Source organism: Zonotrichia leucophrys, chromosome 6, assembly GCF_028769735.1.
Source record: "Zonotrichia leucophrys gambelii isolate GWCS_2022_RI chromosome 6, RI_Zleu_2.0, whole genome shotgun sequence".
Taxonomy (NCBI): domain Eukaryota; kingdom Metazoa; phylum Chordata; class Aves; order Passeriformes; family Passerellidae; genus Zonotrichia; species Zonotrichia leucophrys.
The window spans coordinates 16791385-16809854 of NC_088176.1; the positions used below are offsets into that span (position 1 = coordinate 16791385).

The 18470-nt window shown below is 41.9% G+C and overlaps 1 protein-coding gene across 4 annotated transcripts in view; it reads left to right on the forward strand.

Moving 5' to 3' along the window:
• Window positions 1-8019: 8019 nt before the first annotated feature.
• Window positions 8020-18470, forward strand: part of SLC16A12 (solute carrier family 16 member 12) — a 28280-nt gene continuing 17829 nt past the window's right edge. For 2 of the 4 annotated variants that reach the window (XM_064716677.1, XM_064716681.1), the window contains exon 1: window positions 10220-10328. The gene's annotated coding sequence lies outside the window, so the exon portion shown is untranslated. Of the gene's footprint in view, window positions 8122-9080; window positions 9161-10219; window positions 10329-18470 lie in introns of those variants that run through there. The other 2 variants (XM_064716678.1, XM_064716679.1) reach the window with 2 other exon arrangements.

Genomic DNA, 18470 nt, shown 5'->3' on the forward strand with positions numbered 1-18470 from the left:
TGTTTGGTGTCCAGTTGCTGTTGACAGGCACTTGTTGGAAGGGGTTCCCCAAGGTGCCCCACTTCACTAGTCATCCACAGGTATCTAAGGAGTCTGAAAACATTCTTGCTCAACTGCACAGATAAACCTCTACTACAACTGGTGCAAACTAGAATTTTGTGCAAGCAAAGTTCAACTCCAGCACTATCCAAGAGTATTACTGAGAACATTGAAATATCCAGATTCTTGGATCTTTTTTGTTTTGCAAACGGTTAAGTTGAAGAAGCAGACTTCCCTAACGGAGATCAGTGAGTCTGCAGATTTAGTATGTGTTGAAAATATTTGTTTTGGTATAAATTAAGAGACCAAGCTTTAATCTAGCTTCTCTTTCTGAAACATGCTAAGGTAATTATTCAGGTAAGTTGGAGCAGAATGAGTCAGACTCATCACTCTCAATTGTCATGGCCTATTCTTCTTTAGCATTTGAATGTTTGTTCTTGAACCACATGCTACTCTCTTCATTTTCTCCCCTCCACCACCAAGACAGCCCAATTTTAAGTGGTTTTGACAAAAGGTCTAATTACATCCCCTAGGAAGAAGGGTTTGTGTTCTAAAGTAAGGTTTTTGTATTAAGTATTGGGGGAAAATCCTTCGTTCTGGATGAAGAATGGAAACAGCTAAGAGTATTTACTTTATCAGATTGGATAGAGAAGGCTAGCATGGGGGCAGTACAAAAATCTGACTTCTAGGACAAGTGGGGTGCTTGCAGTTCATTCCAACCTCAGCAAAGCTGTCCTGGTGTTTCACTGTTATCAGCACTTCTGTTCCCATTAGACTGTCACAGGATACTTGCAAGTGATTTTTGGCAGGACACGGCAGAACTTTAGAGATGGGAGAACCATATGGGGTTGAATTGATGACAAAGTAAACATCCATGATTGTTTCCAGTTGGATGAGGAGTTCTACTGGGTTCTGTTTTTAAAGCACAAGGTGTCTTTGAATTTGGAATTAAATGTAACACAGGCTATGAAAAACGCCACGGTCTCTTTTGTGTCTTGGTACCTGGAATGAAGGTGGGTAAACAGCAGAAGTGCCATCATGTTTTACTTAAAACAATGTATCATTCCCTGTTTTTAAGTGGTTTTGCTTATTTTGTTGTGATGATCTGTTCACTTCCACCTTCAGAAGCATCTTTCCAAATTGACAACTTGGTCATTTTCCAGGTTTTTGAGTGGGTGACCCATTCATTTCTTTTCAAACTTAAAAGTCTGTGTGAATCTGGGCATTTAATACAAAGCACAAGTTGCCCTTTAGCAAATGCTGAGGTACCAAACAATGGCAGTGCATGTACAGAGTAGAGTTTACCCAAGTTATCAAGATTTCCATTTATGCCCATCCATGAAGATCTGGTCTCAGCCAAACATGTTACCGCTTTCTCATATAATATGTTAGGATTTTTTTTTCCAAAATGGCATGCTTTTTTGGGTTTAAAATCTTTTGTGAGATGAACTTTGCCTTGCAAGGGAATGCACATTTGCTGTTGCATCCTTAAAAGCATCAGGGAGCAATGCTTGGAGCAAGTCTCATCATGGGCAGACACTGGTTTGATAATGCATTTTGTCACAACAGACAAATCAGTGCTTCAAGCAACAACATGGTGTGGCCACTGGTGTGCTGTGACTTGGTCAGGGGATTTGTTTTGCATTAATGTGTTAACAAATTGCACAAAAATAAAACAGCTGGTCTCAGTTTGTAGGAGTTTCTAATGCATATGCTAGGTTAGGTGGAAGTGGAAATAACTGTGTTTCAGTAAGGATGAAGACATGAATATCTGAAGCCCATAGGAAGGATGCTGACCAAAATGCTTTCCTACAAGGTTTTAGAACAGCTGCATCAGTTAGGAGACTGCAAGGGCAATATTCTCATGTAAGCAGTAAACCATGACCAAGCTGTAGATGTAGTACTGAGTTGGGATAGTGGTGTTTGCTAGACCTGCCCCTCTGTCCTCCTGCTGGCATTGCCCCCCTGACAGGCTGGCTGTCACAGGAGGCAGTGGAGGCAGCACAGCCAAGGTGGTCTGTGAACACCAGTTTTGTGAAATGCACTACTGTAATGTGGGCAAGGCAACTGAAGCTATGAGAGTCTTCTCTGAAAAGATTGGATAGGCTTCACCTGGAGATAAAACCTTACTATTGCTATTGATTTGAACAGTGGGAACACTCTCTTATTTTGAAAATTGCTCTTACTCTTTTTATATTTTAAAAACTACCTGTGGAATAATGTATATTAATTGAAAAACCCCTAAACAAATTAATTCAGCATTTTCACAGTTGGCTGGCTAAATGAATCACAAAATGCTGAGAGTACTTCAAAAAAATTTAGTTCCTTTTAGTGGAATTGTTTTGTTTTTTGAGCAACCGCACCCCTACTGCTATTTGAATAAGTAAACAAAAACATGCTGTTCCTATGTCCTAAGCATGGAGCATGCTGTTACCCAGCTAGCTTTCAGCATATTGCACTTGGCTACAAAAGGCTGTGCACAAAAAATCCAGAAGTATTTACAAGATAAACCAAAAACACTCCCAAATTCCCAGTGTTTGTCACTTCTGTTTTAGCTTAGAAAATAAATTTTCTGTTCTCTTCAATTATAGGAGGGTTGTAGACTTCTCTCCAGCAGGTTTGCCTGTTCAGTGTAGCCCAAGCATCATTGGTTTGCCTCTTGGAAGGGAGAAAAGCAGTGCAAGGCAAGCTAAAGCTGCTTCCTGATGGTGGCTGCAGGCTGACCTGTAACACACTTCACACCTGCTCGTTCACACCTAGGGCAGAAAACATTCAGGAGCTAAATTTCTCTCCACTACTTGCTCTCATCACATAAGAAATTGTATTTTAAAAAAAATTAAGCAGAAAAGGCACCAAACCCTGCAGACTAATTGACTTTTTATTCACTGGATGAATCGCAGAGGTCAGCTAGTCAAGGAGACTTCTTTTTTCAATTTCTTATCTTTTCCTCCTCAGTTTCAAGATTGATTTTTTGAAGGTCCCATGCAACTCTGTTCCAGCTCTCCTACCTGAAAGGCAATTATAAAAGGGCCTTTTTGAGGTTTTTGTGAACACCTGGTTCCCAGCATTATGGGAATTTGCTTAAAGTTTGTTTTATATATGATAATATAAAGTTCTAAGACACCAACTCTGGCATTATAAGGCCCCTGATCAGGCTGGGAGCAGAAGAGCTGTTCCTGATACTGCTCTGGAGACCACTGGCTGTGGGTGTGAAGCACTGTAGAAATTTGTCCTGTGTGTGGAGATTGTTAGGCAATTAAAATATCTTTATTCACAAAAGTGTAAGAACTGGCTCTTCCTTTTCAAGCCTATTGCCTTACAGACCCAGTGGAGGAGAGAAGGTAATTTAGAGTCAGTTCCCTTTCAGTCCCTGACCATTCCATTTCCCCTGCTGTGCTGGAAAGCAGTGGTGTATGACTGGAACTCAGTAGAGGGGAGTTTGGGACACACACACACAAAAATAGGCAGAACAGCAGAGAACTGTTTTAAAACACAAACAAGAAAACACTGTACTAAAATATGATTCAGGCTTGAATCAGAAATCTGTGGCTGAAGTTTGTGTCACCAGTTCCCAAGTCAGCAGCAGTGGCAGGAGAGCAGAGAGGTGGTGTGGAATGCTGCCGCCCTGTGCTGCCAGGGCCGGGGTGGCTCAGACTGAAATGCAAGGCCATGGATAATCAATGGTGTAATATTTACCAAAATATTGGCTACTCAGAGCAGATAGCTTATTTTAGTTAGCTCTGGCTTAGGCCTCTGTCTGTACATGCATAACTCACAGAGAAAAAAGCAAATGAATGGGGGGAAAATTGTTGTACCAAGCACAGGTGAAAAAAATTATCTGCAGGATTCTGTGTTGCATAAGTGCCCCTGGGACTAATCTGGTACATCTCCAAATAAAACAGAAATCTTTGATGCTTGTAACTTTCTGTGTGGAATGACAATAGTTTCTGTGTTTGTTAACTCTGTAAATGTTTGCTGTAGATAATATCAATGGGAATATTTTATTTAAATAATGTATTGAAGTTGAAACCACAGAATGTTCTCCCTCAGCCTGTGAACACAACAAATACAACAAAGAGGAAGTAAAAACTGAATTGAAAATAGTGCTAGGTGTTAAGCTGTGTATTTTATAGGTGAGCTGGAGCCAAAACCTGTCCAGAGGCACAGTATACCCCAGGCTGGGTAGGAACTCTCTCTGAAAGCCCCAGCAGCAGCAAACACCAGCCAGAGTTTTGTCTGAGGTGCAAAAAATTCTTGCCAAAGGATTCGTTTTCTGTGCTGTGGAGGTGTGAAGAATTGGTGGTGATTTGCTCTCTTCTTTTACTTGGTTTTGTGTGTTGATTTGGTGAACAGGATAAAGACCTTCAGGCCTTGATCCCCAGTTCACCCTTCTCTAGCTCATGCATTTCCCTGAGGGCTGCTACAGGCAAGGCTGTTGATGATGAGCAGGACAAGCTGCCAACACCATTTCTTCTGAGAGCACAGCAAGCCATGCTTGCCACCCAGAAAGCCATAATGCTATGAAAAGTTGTAGAATGATGGAAATTATTAGGTCTCCTCAGACTGGAGACATTACAGCCTATATTTGGTGTCAGATTCCTGTATGGATTGAAGTAGCCCAAGCTTCTGGTCTACAGTTAGGTGAATATGGAAGAAAAGCTGGAATAGCTGTGCAAGGGCTGGTTTCAAGTAAGACTAATTCAAATTTATTATTCCCGTGCTGTGAAAAATTCCAATGTCTAATTAAGTTTTTCTTCTGATGGGAAATTTCCAAATGTCTACATTTCATTTCACTTTCTTCACCAAAATTAAGCCTGCTAGCAAGGAAACCTAGTAGGCTGCCAAAAACAAGTCATTTGAAATAGAACGGGTTTTTTAAAACTCCAGCATTTCTACAGCCAGATTTTGTTAAATTATGTTTCCCTAGGACATTTTTAGTGATGAATCTGTGTTTTCTAGTGAAAAATTACTGTACTTGCTAGCTGGAATGCAGATATTTGTAAAATACGTGCATATAAATGTGTCCAGAAATCTTACAATGTGTGCTTGGAGCAAGGACTTCGTGACATGTGTGTAAAGAGTAGCAAGGCAGAAGATTTGAAATGTGGAAGTTTGCAATCAGTAAAAGGAGATAATTAATCCTCTTATTCAACTAATATTCAGTATTGATCTGCCTATACTTATTTCATATCGACAGAGAGGATGCTTCTGCCAAAATTTCCCAATATTCTGAAGATGATGCACTCTGTAGGTAGCATGACATACCTTCATCTAGTTTAGAGTGTCATTAGAAACTGCCAGGTTTTAAATGCATCTTTTGGTCTGATGCCAAAATGATGGTCTTATGTTCCAGGAATTAGCAGTGTCCATGGAAAGTGAGGAAAACATTACATACCCTCCCTTTTTTATCCCAGGCTACATATATGACTTACACAGCCACATATTTTTAGGAATGCATCAGTGTCATTTGGTCCTTTGCTAAAATCTTGTCAGTAAGAAACAGAACTTGCCTTCACCTCCAGGAAGGAGCCACAGCTCTCAGGTGTGGGTACTTTACCTTCTTGCCTTGGAGTTGGCAAAATTTGGACTATAGACACAGAGAGGAGGCTGAAGGAACCATAGAAACATACAGTTTCCCCAGTCCTTGGCTTAATTTTTTAGAGATGCCAGGGAAGCTGGGTTCCTTTGACTGTAGAATGCCAAAAGTTGTAGATCAGATGTTAGTGACCAGACCTGGAGATGTTCCTCTGAGCACGCTGCTGCAGCATGTCCCTGTACCCCTGGCTGGCTGCAAGGGCAGGGCTGATTGGCTCCCAGGGAGATGGGAGAGGAGGGCAGTGGAATGAGGATAGTGAGGTTTTCAGTTTCCAACAGGTATTTGTATAAAAGGTTCAAATTATGAATATTCATTGTGTAGGAAGGCCATTAATCCCCTGTTCCACGGCACCTAACCATTCTCCAAACTGCAAAAACTTTTATTTTACCTGTTGAATTCTATAGTATTATACTGTATTTTTGTGGTTGGCAAAGCGTGAAAGAGTGTAAGGAATTTATTCTTGTTTGCACAGGAACCAAACCAAAACAAGCCCTTGCCCAGTTGTGTTTTCTTTGCCTGGTCAGGCACTCCAGGTGAGGGCGTGTGCTCCTTTCCTATCTTGATTGCAGTTCTAAAGAAAGCAACATTGCAATTTTGGAAGGATTAAGGCCATTATTCATGATTTCTTTTGTGTTACTTGGTCATTTGTGTAGTGTCAGCAGTTGAAACTTGCATGAGAAAAATTAGTGACAAAAGGAATCCTGTCATGAATGTGTAAACATGCGTGCAACCCAAACTCTGGTATTTCTATTAGTGTCAGAGTTTTGATCCAAGAACTGAATGAAGTCATGCATTTTGGTTTGGTGACTTCTAGCTTCAGACACTTCAGTGCTTAAAATGAATTTATATAAAAATTAATTAGCACAGAAGTGTTTTAATGTTGTTGTTATTGTAGCGCCAAGGGCAGGTCAGCAGAGTGTGAGTGGTTTTTCTGCCTGAGTTCCCCTGGCATGTCCAATGCACAGTGTGGTGTGGTGCTCTGACAGTATCCTTTCCACAGCACAGAGAAGCATTACCTGTGGTTGAGCCAGATGTCAAAATGTCATCAACCGCTGCTGTTCCCCCTGCTGATAGGAGCTGTCACAGAGGTGACATTCTCAGCATTGCAGTGACCTTGCTGCCAACCTGACCTGCAGCAAGGTCACTGCAATGCTGAGATCCCCAACCTCTTGAGCAGCAGCTCAATGCCCAGAGCATCTTGTTCAGAATTTTATCTTCCAGTGTTAAGCAGTTCAAAGAAAGAACTGCTGCAATTATGTTACCAGAGTATTTTGGCAAAGGAAATCTTCCAACATGAAGCACAGTTTAATACAGGTAAGATGAAAAATCTTTCCACAATATTAAAGAACCATAAAAAGGATGGGCTGGGGATGGGGGGAAATCAAAAACTCAACAAGAAAGGAGGAGCTGCACTTTTTTTGTTAAAAGACAAGTTTTTGTCATCCACATGCATGGTGGGGATAACCTAGCCCCTTTTCTGTTGGACTGCTGTGGGCCACATGGCACAGGGGCACGTGTACTGGTGCTAGGGAAGATGTGTATAGGTGGTGTGCAGCCTCATGCCACAGTGAGCACAAGGAGGGGAAAGATCAGTCTCTCCTGGCTCTCTTGTGCACAAAGTAGCTCTAGAGTCACCTAAAAAGGGAAGTCTTTTCCAATTAATAATCTGCCCTGAAGCTGCTGTGCTTACCCAAATCATGTATGCTTGAACTTATCCTGAAGACCAGCAGAGCAAACAGCTCCCTGCCACCCTCCCAGGGCTCTGCTTGCACCCTCTTGGCAGCTTTGCACTTGCTCTTCAGAGCAGCACTGAAAGGTCCTGGGGAAAGACAAGGACCAAGCAGCTCTTGTCTGGCAACAAGAAGGGTAAGAAAAGATCCCATTTTATCTTTGTTCTCATGGAAAGCGTCACAGGATGTTTAATGTCCTTTCTGAGCAAAGACCTGCTGCTTTCCAGATCTTGCCCAAAAACACATGCAGTATTCAGCAGGCCACTTAGTTTATCTTTCTTGGATAAACAGAAGGCTGCTGGAATTTGAAACTTGTTCCAAGAGTCTAGGGTCCAAATCTGCATGAGTCCTTCCCCTACTCTGGGGTTTTGAACTGCGTTTCAAAATTTAAAAGCTACCAAACAGCAGCATGATTCCTAATGGGCAGAAAGGACTGGTGTGTGTGAGAGAGGACTATACATATGCACAAGTTCTTTCCTCTCTTGAATGTTATTTCCTCTCTTGAATGTTGCCTGACTTTGGAACCGTTTAAAATAACTTAAGAAAAGCCTGAGAGCGCTGATCCACAAATCCCAGTACTGACTTTGCCTCGATGGGAAGAAAAAAAAAAATCCCTCTTAATGCGCTGAAAGCTCCCGTGGCAGTGCTGAGACGCACTTTTCGTGCTGGTGGAGGTACCACGAAGGAGGGACTCCGGTGACAGCTCGGCGGAGCCGGGCGAGGGCCCCGCTGCGGGGAGGGGCAGCCAGCGGCCAGGTGGGCGAGGGGCAAACCCCGCGGGGAGGGGCTGAGCCCAGCCCGACCCTTCCCGAGGCGCCCTGGTGCCTCCTGTGCGGGCCCGCGGGCACCGCCGCGCTGCGGGGCGGGCTCAGCGCCCCCGGCCCCGAGCCACCGCCCCCGGGGGCAGCGCACGGCGGCCGGGGCTCCTCCGGGGCTCTCCGGGGCCAGCCTGCGGCGGGGGCTGCAGCCTGCAGGTAGGGGCTGGGGCTGCGGGCCCGCCGGGGGACACTGCGGGGACACAGCGGGGGCCGCGGAGCGGGGCGGGCAGCGCGGCTCCCCGGCGGCGCGGCTGCAGCCGAGGCGCTTTCGTGCACTGCCTGTGTCGTGCAGCCTTAGAACTGCGGAAACATTGAAAAATCAATAAAAATGAGTGTAAACGCCAGTATTTAATGACGGAATGCACATACATAGATTAGATATATGTATATGTATATGTATACGTATACGTATATGTATATGTATATGTATATGCTGTTGGTTAGGTAAGATGCTGGTCAGGTAAACAGCGTTTCAAGTTGCGAGATGGCATGAGGAAGCTCAGGTATCTTTTATTCCTGTTGCATAAGCAGAACAAATGTACCTGTTGGAAGCAGGTGTGAGAGGCAGGGCCGCGCCTGCCGCCGGCCCCGTGCGTGCGGACGCGCGGCTGTCACCGGGATGCCCGCGCACGGCTCTGTGTGTGTGTGTGTCTTTGTGCGTGTGTTTGTGTGTGTGTGAGCGGCTCCCCAAAGGGCTCCGAAAGCCCAGGCATAGGCTGCAGGGCTGCCCTCTGGCCTTCCGCCCGGCCAGTGAGCTGTGGAAGTAGCTGATCACAGCGATTCGTATCCTGAACAGTCTGGATATTTCTTCTGGGGCATTAACATAGTGTGTTTCCAGGAGAATTCTTAGTCTCTTGTAGGACAACCAGGTGTGCAGTAATAGACTTGGGCTAAGTGGTCATGCAGGAAATTGTGTGTTCACAGGCTGACTAAATTCAGGGAATCTATTCAATGAAAAAAAGAAGCCAAAAGATACAGTGAGTATTATCCTTATTTTGAACTTTCTGATAATTTGCTGCTCATGTATCGACCTGTTTTGTTTATTATCTCTACAGGTAAGTTGTTAATTAGGTATTTGGGATGAATTTGGGTTTTTGTGGTAGCATTTTGACTGAATTGATTTCATTAAGTTAACAAGGTGGTTGGGACAGCTGAGTCTGTTGGTTGTTTTCAGTCCACTCCTGCAATGGCAATGAGGAAATGTTTCTGTTAGTGCTGGGAAATTGGAGGATATCATGAAACTTAATGAAGCGCAACAGGATTGCATTTTCCTCGGAGCGATTCTATTATGCCTCATTTAGGGCTACGTTATTGCTCACCTCAAATCATTAGCTGTTACTGTCTTTTTGGTTTTCTGTTTTTAGTGCTCCGTAGCTCATAATTTGTTCTTGTTTTATAATTTTTTCAGTTGCATTGTGTTTAATGTTTACTTTTCCATTTTTTGCAGCAGTGTAACAGAACCTGTATTTTAATGGAAGGTTTCTCTGGGCTTCCCTAAGGGCTTTCCACATTAATGCCTTTAAAATTCAATCATTAACTTTTTGCCTTCACCTGAAGGTGGAAAGTGATGATGAAAAACAATATAGCACAACGTGTAATTTGATTTTGCAAAGCTTTATCAGAATTGATTCAGCTGATATGTAAACAGGGGGAAACTCAGGAACTTTCTTTTTGCCCCGGCTTGCACATTCACTTCAGCTTCAAGCTGTGCAGCGTTCACCTGCAGCTGCCTTGCTGATGGGATTTGCTGAGCTGGTTCTTGTCTGCAGCTGTGGGGAAGGGGACGAGGACACCCCCCAGGGATCCCTTCCGGATCCATATTCCCAGGCCAAGGTCCAACAGGCTGGGCACAGGGGGGGAAGATTTTTCAGATGCTTTGGTGCAAACACAATTGCTTCCTGAGGGAGAGATTTGGCATGTGTGTGCTGAGAGCGCCGTGCCTGCGTCAGCAGCCCCCTGCCACCCTCTGAGCTGGACGAGCACCACCGAGTGTGCGGCTCCTGGGGAACTGCATCTGGCTTCAAAAGCACCTTTGCTTCTTTTTTACTCGTAACTTTTTACCCTGATCTGTCTGACTGCGTGGCTGCTGTGTCGAGGGCTGAGAAGGTGGCCTGAAAGGAAGGAACACATGGCAGGGGGCAGGAGGTAAGGGCTGTTTCTGCCGGCATCACGGCTGCTGAAAGAAATAATTGCTTATCAAACTGTGGTCAGAGGGGGATGATGACATGTGGTTATGGCAGTTGCCTGGAAAATGTAGCTCAGATATCTTAATGCAGCTGTGCACGTGCAGTTAGCTGTGTACACGAAGATATGATTCTCTGTTTCTGTTGTAGCTGAGTTTTTACCTAACGATTTCACTTTCATGATGTATAGCCATGTGCACAACTCAAGGATACATTCCCTATCCTATTCTCTCTTGGAGTATATTCTCTCTTTTCTGGAAAATAGACCTAGGCATCATAAGAGTAAGAGTTTTGTTAATCAGATCATATTTAGCTGGAATAGGTGAATGCCCAAAACTTTAAAAGGTAAGATTTAACTACCCTTAAGAGGGTGCCTCTAATCTTAGAGAGCATAATTGTTAAATGCATGCACTATACTCTGTTTTACATTTACCTAAATTGTTAAATATACTTTTGAATGTAGTGTAGACCTGCTGTTACATTATAAACATCAGAAGCAATTAGATAAATAGCAATGTTTTAATTGATATGGTGAGACTAAAAAGTCAGTTTAATGTAAGATTTCCATAATCTGCTACCTTTTATTTTAGTCTGGAAAGCACTGATACTTTTGTGCATTGTTTTAGGACTTGATTTTGTTCCTGCTTTACACACTTTGTTTCTCTGTCATGATCCTATTGTAACCAGTAGGAAAACACAGCACATTGTCCATTTAGCAGGAGTGCATATTTAGAGGATGATGGTACTTGTTCCTGTTCACAGAATTTGAAGGAGAAATTACATGCTATTAGTGTCCTTATTCAACAGAGAAAAATAACCTTTTCCTTCCAACCTGAAACAAGAAACTTTATGGCATTGAAGAAAAGTAACTTACCTTTTCTGTCCTGTGGTGAGTCACTACAGCTCCAGTTGGATTATCTTTGTAGAGTCTCCTGTAGATTTAAAAAAGCAGATTAAAAGAAATAAAAATCTCAACTTTATCCATTTTTTCCTAAGAGAGTTTTCTTAACAGCAGCCTTATGAGAGCAAAAGACCTATTTTATGAGCTGTATTGTTGCCTGTGGTAATTGGCACACCTTGATGTGACTGTGAGCAGTAGAACTGCAAGCTGAGCTTGCCTGCAGGAGGTGGCTCCCAGCCTGTGGGATGGAGACTTTTGGAAAGGTGCAGGTTTTAAAAACCAAAACTGAAGCTGTCCAAGCTAATCACTCTGTTTTTCTTCACTGGAAACGAAGGTGCTTCCTGTGGAGCTCATTGAACTGCTAGTTTTGTTTTCCTCTCTGAAGCATTCTGCACTTGCTGGGAAGTGGGAGAGCTGTTCCCGGCGGGGCAGTGAGTCAGCTGCTCTGGGGGAAGACACCCTGGTGGAGACTTTTCCTGGATTGGCTCCTTGTCTCTCTGCAGCTTGGAGGGTGCTGGATATAACTGCATGCAGGGAAAGGTCTGATCTTTTAAGTATGAAATCTTTGGTGTTCAGGTCCCCCATCCTCCTGTTTTTGGAAGAAGTATTTGTCAGCACAGGGTTGATGCTGCTCAGATGACACTTGTCTGGCACAGTGTGGCAGTAGAGAGGATCCCACAGAACTCAGGTATAGCCAGGAGGCACTTATCTTTCCTTACACTGTAAGATCAAAATCCATCTCTTGGGTCTCTGCAGCAGTTCAAACTGTGCAGGCCCCTGGGGCAGCAGATAATCTATTCAGCAGCGAGATGAGCTATTAATTTGTAAGATTAGCCAGCAATTTGTAGCAGATTTCTTCCCCAGAGCCTGCAGCAGCTGGGAATTGTAGAACTGGCTCGAGGGCAGGCAACAATATATTTTGTGAGTTGGGATGAATTTAGTTAGTAAAGCTCTACTGGTTACTTTGCATGCAATGCAAATGCTACTGAATAGTTGTTTCTCAGCTGCAGTTCAGTGTTGGACAACTCCAAGTTATCCACAAACCAAGATATTCTTGCTGCTTTTACTTTACTTAAAAAAAAAAGGAACAGCATTTTTTATTCTTATTTGGTTTATGTGTCATATTTATCAGTTTTTGCTGGTTTTGTTTGATGAGAAAATGAAGAGAGAAAGCAGTAAATGATGAGTCTTTCATGTTTGCTTTTAGATGACATTACCAGTTTGCACTGAAAAAGTGTTGGTCTTTTCCTTTTTTTGATATTTTATTGTAACATGATTTCCTGGGCTTTGGTGTGAATGCTGTCTCAGAGCATTTTGCAATTAAGAGAAAAATGAAGCAACTGTATTTTTAATGTGTGTTGTATGTCTAGTCTGTGTAAGGGATGTACATCCATGCTTATATGCACCAGGAATCAGGCTTACATGCTGCATCAAATTGCTAGCTGGGTAATGCTATTTAAGTGGATAGGATTAAAAACTAATGTAGAAAGAAGACATGGGAAATAATCTGGGCTCCTTTTACCATTAAACATTATTTTCTTTAACTGTTCTCATTGTCAGTAGCATCTATTCAGTTTCTGGGGAATACTGTCCTTGAATGCTTTTTGAATGGTAAATACATTAGTTGCTACCAGAGGGTTGTCATAATTGTCCAGAAATAATAAACATGGAAAGCCCTAGACCATCTGTGGATATTTATTTATAATGTACATATTTGTTCTTTTAACCTACTGGTAGGTAAATTATAGAGAACCCATTTACCACCTTTTTCTTTCCAGCCCTCCAAGTTTCTTGTGCAATCTGTGAGTGACTGGGATACCATCAAAATTATTGCCATATCTTGCCAAGAGATTTGACCAAACTTCAGGGATTCCTCAGCTTTTGTTCACAGACTGCCAGTGTACTTGCCTACATACACCATTTATACTCCATTTCTTCTGGGGTAACTGTGTACCTAATGATGATTGAATCTTTTCTCAAATCCATTTGAAGCAATAGGTGAGAGTGCAGACGAACATATGGTAAAATAAATTTCAGTTCTCAGCTGCAATGTCAGCAGCAAAGTACCTGCTAGAAAACAAATAGAAGAAAACATTTTCTTTGGATATTTAAAAAATGAAAGCTGTTGTCCAGGTATTGCAGAAGGTCCTAGAGGCAGGTTTTGAGTATCAAAACAGAGAAGATATTTTAGCAAGCAAACACAAAATTCCTGCATCCCCCTTTCTGAACAGGACCTGGAAGTATTTTTGGAGTTGGGAATTCAGCTTCTCATCCTCAGTCTTCAGCAGGACGGTGCTGACATTTTTCTCTCCATTTGTTCAAGATGGAAACAGTCTCCTGTCTTTCACTTTTTTTTAATGCAAAGTTTCCTTCCTTTCTGCTATTTCTGGATTTTTTGAAATGTTGATGTAATGATTCACATTTCCCAGATGTGAAATGCAAATGTAGGAAGTAGGATCTTTCCCTTGGCTCTCTAGGGGTTTCTTGTATTCTGTGGTGCTGTTGGGTTTCCTAGTTAACATCTCTCCTCACTCAAATGGTTTTCCTGCTGGCCACAGTGCTCTGAGGGCTGTTTCAGTACCTAGTAAGTCATAGAGTGTTCATTATAAACACATCTTAAACTAGGTTGGCTTTGAGAGCTTCTTGAAGACCTCTCAAAAGTCCTCAGTTTATTCTGCAGACATAGTCAAATGCTTCCTCTTGTCTGTTTTAGGCCTTATCTCATCAAGCTGCTGTGTTTGACAATATCAGGCTCCTTTGGCAGGGGAGTGCCTGGAGCTTGTTCAGGCAACCTGCAGCTGAGAAGGGGCAGTGCAGGGCTGGGCTGCTGCTCTGGGGCCACTGTTCCCCCTCCTCTCTGCTCTGTCTTTGGCTGACACTGCAATGGAGCATGGATTCCACGTTTATCTTACTCCTACGCATCCCCAAAAGTACCAGAGTATTTAAATCGGTAATTTCTTGGCTTTGTGTTTATTCCCCTCCTCCAGAGGCCCCTGTTATCAGCCCTTCAAGCTCATCACCTTTATTTCCCATAAAAGTCATTAACAGAACAGGAAAAGGAAGGCCTGAAATAAGGAGAGTCAAACCCAAAATGGTTTTGCATTCAAGTGTCAGCTTCATCTTTCTGTCACTGAAATGCTGAATCCACTCTCTCAGCTATTGAGTTTGAAATTTCCTGGGCCCAGGCATCACACTCACCCTTGCCTATACCAGTGTGCCTCAGTGTCAGTGTTCAATAAATATCCCCAGCTGGTTTTAAAATTAGTTACTGCACAGAACTTGATGGGAATAAAGGTTTCCCTTTTCATCATATGGGCTAACTGGTCTGAATTAGGCCTTGAAGAATTGATGTGCTATTGCCATTTGAATATGTTTGTGTTGTTACACTTCTCATAGGCAGCTATTTTTCAGTTTTTTAAAGAAACAAACATTTCTGGTAGTTAGCTTTTTTGTTTGCTTGTTTTTAAGCATTGCAGCCTTCCAGATGAAATCCTGCCAGTTTGGATAACAAACCACCACCTATCAATGTTGACCATCATCACGTCCTGGCTGCCACACGTTCCTGGAGAGTTCTCTCCCTGCTGACTGTCTCTCAGCAGTCCTGCTTTCATGCAAACATCTCCTTAAGTTACACTTTCTTTGGGCAGCTATAGTGTGATAACACCAGCAGAAAGCCAAAGTGCATTTTTAAAGGGATGGAAAAAAATTCTCTCCTATGGGAAGAGAGAATATTGGAATGAGAGGAGAGGAGCAGCACTTTCCCTCTTGGAAGGACTGAGTAACTGCAAAGACCAGGTAGTTTCTCCACTTGACCAGTATCAATACTGCGCTCCAACAGCAGCTAGAGTTTTTTGTATGAAAGCTGTTTTCATTGTTAAGTATAGAATTAACAATTTTTTTGTTTCCTCATCTAAATCAGTTCAGACTATTTCTCTGTGCATCTGGTATTTTGCATTGTAAGTGGCCCAAATATTTAATTTGGGAAATGCAGCTGCCATAAAATACAAATTGATGACAGCAGAAAAATTAGTATTGGATGAACACTGTGTTGATTGCAGCATCACAGCTGATCACCAAGGACCCTGGAACTCTCAGCAAAAATATGCAGTTTCTGTCATTATTTATTGAAGGACCTGGCTTCCACCCTAAATACGTGAAAATCTAAGCAGTCAAAACAGGATGCAGTTGGAGAACAATTAAATTGGTCAAATTTAATTTTCCTTTTTGCAGGTTGGGATGTGGCTGTGATGAAAATTGGCAAGGCAAAAATGCTTTGTTAGCAGAAACATCCCTGTGAATCCCAGCCAGAGCCAGCTTCCTGCAGAAGCAAACACTGTTAATTCTGTACCCTGTTTAGCTCTGTGGGGCACAGCACAGATCCAAAGCTTTGAACAGTTCCCCTTCTGGTTAGCTTAGGGATCCAGATGTAGAGTAGGCAGGGCAATCTAGGAAATCTAGGACGAGCTGTGACTCATTCCCTGCCTGTTCCACCATCCTCTGCTCTTCATGGAGCTGGTGTTTCATCTCTTCTTTGTGATCAGAGTTCTTTCTATCAGTGCCCATTTAATTTAGCCTGATGGAGTAGCAAGTTGGTAAGAATAAATAGAATTATCCCACACATCTGGTCTATTTTTAATGAAGTTAATGGAGTGGAGAGTAATCTCTGAGGGGCTGCAGCCCATATGATGTAATTCTGCATTTGGTTTGTGGTGCAAGCTACATAAAATCAGCCCACATGTGACTGATGGTAAAATGACACTTGTCAGTTTGCAAGCTTTGTCTGTTTGCCAGAAAGCATGGGTTAACAAACTGTTTCAGATGAGAGGTCTGGCATGGGCACCTTGGGTGTATCAGCAGAGGCACTTTGCAGACTACTCCTTTAGAAGGCAATTTTTACTTTTACCTTAAATGAGAAAGTAAATCTTGGGTGACAGTTGTGAAAACTTGGTACACAAAGCAACTCCTAGAAAATAAAAGAATCCCGCATTTTTATTGTTTCTAGAGAATATAGTAAGCATGTAAATGCTGTTGTCAGTGTATCAATGCCTCCTGACAGGAAAGGCGCCAGTGAACCAACTAAAATCTGTCTGGGGAATAAAACAGAGGATGTGAAGGTGGTGACAGACAGGACAGTGTGTGAAACCAGTGGAGTGTGTTTTAGGGTGGCAGTGGAGGTGGGAAAGGAAATCTGCTGATGCTTGTGGACTCATTAAAAGTTTGTTGGGATTCTGTTTTTGCTTCAGGTGAATTTCGAACTTTGTAGCAATTTAAATTTTATTAAATTCAATCTGCCCTAACATAAAATGCCCACTCAAGAAGAAAAACTATCTAATGATGAATGATTTGGAGCATGCAACAGAGCTTTTTTAGGTAGGTTCATAGGCACGTGTTGCTGCCAACATCTTCCCAATATTTTTCAGGGTACCAAGATACACCAGTGGTACTTAACTGGAAATGGAAACTTAACTCAATGAGAGATCTCATCACTAAAACAAAAGATAATAATTTCATTGGACCTTAATTTTTGTTTGTCAGTTTTAGTGTGAGATAAAGATTATCTATTTGTTATTATGGTGCCAGTGAATTTATGAGTAAAACAACAATTCCTTGTAACAACTCTTCTTTGGGATGCTTCAAGTTACTCTTTCAGGTAATTCAGAAGATGCAATTTAAATAACACTATCTTGATAGTTATAGTTTATTCCCTATAGGGGGTGAATTTCCATTGTAAATAGAACAAGTTCTTGAAAAAATCACTACAACCTGTTCATTTTTAGAGAAAAAAATTACCTTCACAGTGAGAAGATTTTAAGGAATATCATCCTCTGTGTATCAATATATGAACATTAGTTTTAGAAATGATTTTTGCTTTCTGATAATTCTTGAGTTATTTTTGCTCCTTTTTCATCCATGTAATAAGCATTTTAAAGTGAAACTGATCCCACTAAAAGGATTATTGATAACGAGATCTAGGTAAGAGACAATTACAAGGTTGGCTGGAATAACAGGATAAGAAGATAACTGTTGGGTTGTCCTGTTAAATCTTGTTTTTTTGTTCCCAAGCTGACATGTAGTGAGACTTTGACCAAATGAAACTCATGTGGCTGTCCAGTCGAAACAGGCAGGAAATGCATTTCTTCAGCATGGCTCCTTGACCAGTAATGTGAATAACAAAGCTGAGAGTGAAAAGCCAGGACTACTTTGTTTGGGTTTTTTTAAACATTCTTATAACTTGTATAGAGTACATCCTAGAACATGGTACCAGGTTGAAAACCTGTACTTAGTTCTACAGTCTATTACTGAATTTTTTAGCCAGGTTTTTGTTTTTATAAACTTTCCAATTCAGTGGTTCAGGAGCTATGATAAATGGCCAGCAAGTTGGTCTGTAGGATCAGATGAAAAAGCAGAGGCTGCAGGGTTTGATTCTGAAGTGTTTCCATTTGAGAGGTTGCTCATAAGAGCCTTTGGGTGTTTTATGGGAGATTTGGCAGGCTGTGCTGGTTCTGGGGTTGTAAATATTGCTGTAATTAGGATTGGGTTTAATAGGAAGAAGAAACAGTGAATTTTTACCAATGCTTTTATAACCAGTTCTTACATAAATTTCTAGGTTATTTGTCTTAGATAGCATCAGCCTCTTTCTTTCCCTTTTCAAGTACTTTAAAATTTCACCTTTTATAGGCTCTCTTATCATTACTTTCTAACATTTAACAAGATGACTCCCTGATGTCTTGCTCCTCCAGATTGGCTCTTTTCCTCCTTCTTTTATAGCTATCTGGCTATAAAAGTCTAGAGGGTGAAGAGAAAAGACAAATGTGATACAATCTGGGGAAAGTGGTTTCCTGTTTTTCTACATACTGTCTCATTAACTGCTAGAGTAACTCAAACTTCTCTTCTATAAAATGTCTGCCCTCACTATTTACAGGTTTGTTTTCCTGCCAGAGGCACCCTTGGGTCCCCTGGTGCAAAGCCCTTGATCTCATGCTTTTTATGAGTTAAGATAATCTCGTGCTTCTTTTGGTCAGATATTTTTCAAACATTCTTTTCAATCACATCTCCATCACAGGCTTGTTTGAACACTTACTGTAACATTCTGCTTGCTGACAGTTCTGTATGTGGAGCTGAGAGGATGCAACCTAAGGAAATGTATGGGAACATCTGAGAAAATGAAAATGGAGACTGACTTATAAAAAAATTAAAATAGAA